Raw genomic sequence first — 2,234 nt, forward strand, 5'->3', positions numbered from 1 at the left:
GTGCTAAGGGATGTGCTCCTACAGTAAACAGCAAACTTCCCAACAGCTGCAGCCCTGCCTCCTCTCACCTCAGGTTTAGTTCCCAAGATAGCTGCCCTTTGTCGGGCAGAGCAGCAGCCAAACTGTGCCACTGGAGAAGACGCATGTGTGCTTGCTGGATTATCGGGCACATCGCTCTTCCTCTAGGAGTGTAACACACAATGAATTACGGCGTTGTGTTTGGATTAGTACCTTCAGTCTTAATTGCCTATAACATTTCAAAATACATTTAGACTCCCCCCACCCCCTTTTTGTAGGACAAAAAAAATTTCTTTGTTTGAAATGGTGAGGAGGAGGATAAAGGTTTTTCCTTTAAAGGAAATATTAGACAAAATATAAGCAAAAATAAAATTTATTACATATAGTTTACCAACAGAGATAACTACAAGAATACTTTAGTGTATTTAGTAGTTCTTTTTTCCTGTGTAAATATCCATGCTTTTATGCTAGTTTAGTATACTCTCTCTGTATTGTATTATAGCATTGTATAATATATATTACTTTTGGAGTTGATACTATATAGCTTCTCATTTTTACATCTTTAATAACTTGTAGGATTCAAGCCATGCTAGCTGTTACAGAGGGAATGAAGAATATTAACGTGAGTTTTGAAGCTACCATCCTTCCTTTGTAAAGCTATTGAGAGGTTTGGAGGAGTGGGCTCAAGTATATGTCTCCAGAATTTACTCCCAGCAAAGCACAGTGACTCACAGGGGCTATTTTTCTTCAACAACAATGGTAGTATCTATCACTGGAGTCAGAACATGCTATTGTATTCTAAGAACAAGGAACCTGCTGATGCACAACTGGAACCTTACAAAGGAAAAAGTGTATCTACACACACCACCTGAAAATAGTTGGGTAACGGGGCAGCTTCTGTCTTATTTTTGCCTTGTACTTTTGTTCTTTCCTGATTATATTCTCAACTGTAATTTATACAGCCTGTTAGAAATCATCCTTATAAATGTTGGAGATACATGGAGATAAACAAGATAATATCATTGTTATTGCTATAGTGTGAGATGGCATATGTGTGCCAAATAATTGAAGGAAATGTATTTGAAAAGGCAGCAGTGCAGAGAATACTGTGAGCGAAGCATTTATAGATGGCCACGCAGAGGCCCTTGAAGAAGTCTTTTAAGCAGAAACATCAATGAAAAGATTTTCATCTCTCTAGTACTTAAGCATCACTGTGGAAATGGGTTATGTATAGGCACAGCCTGTATACCTATACATAGCCAGTTTGTTATAATTCAGAATTCTATTATGTAATAATGTTTAATAGTTAAAAGGTATATGAAGGTTGATCTGGGTGTTAGTATCAAAATCAGATAAATAAGCAGAAAAGGGTGGGATGTCTAGGCAATGTGCCTTTTGTAATTTATAATATAGGTCTCAAGCTATCCCTTCCCATTTGGGAGATAGTCCTGTGGATCCAAGGCTGGCTTTGAACTGACTTTGTAGCCAAGGCTGGCTTTGAACTCTTGATCTTGCTGCTTCTACCTCCCAAGTATAGGATTAGGGACATGCCCCACCATGCCTGTCTCTGGCCCTTTGTTGTAATAATAATATTAAAGTAGTGGGGGATATATAAGCAGTAGAAGGAAATGAGGCAGGTGTGGTTTTTAAAAATAATTTGAACTCTTGTCATTGTTAGAGGCAGAAATGAAACACTGAAGAAAAATGAAATTATTGGAAAAGAAATCTGACAGAATTACTTGAGAATAGAGAGGGAAAACTTCCCAAGAAATAAAACAGAAATACTTAAAAGTAATTCTGTGCAGTAGCAAATGCCATAAAACCTAAGAATCTCATCAATAGATGCCACGCACACCTGCGTGAAGGCGGTATCTGAGGCGTAAACTTCAAGGAAAGTCAGTCTCCTGCCTCCGCATTGTCGCCTGGCACCCCAAACTCAGAGGTGGCCCAGATATGTCCTCGTATTAGTGTGCTAGGAACTCACCAAGATATCATTTTCTTATAGCTAGCAAGAGAAAATTTGGACATTGCTTTCTGACCTTCACCAATGTTTCCAACTATCCTAGTTTAATGTTTTAAGTACTAGAGAGTAATTGAAAGGTTTCCCTCACTCTAGGACATTAGCTGAAAGTGTTAGGTCAAGGTTCTCCTCTGCCTGCCTTCAGCAAGAACCAGAGAATTAGCATAAGAATACCTCAACAGAGAGGGCTCCACCC

This window comes from Mastomys coucha, unplaced genomic scaffold (assembly GCF_008632895.1).
Source record: "Mastomys coucha isolate ucsf_1 unplaced genomic scaffold, UCSF_Mcou_1 pScaffold1, whole genome shotgun sequence".
Lineage (NCBI taxonomy): Eukaryota > Metazoa > Chordata > Mammalia > Rodentia > Muridae > Mastomys > Mastomys coucha.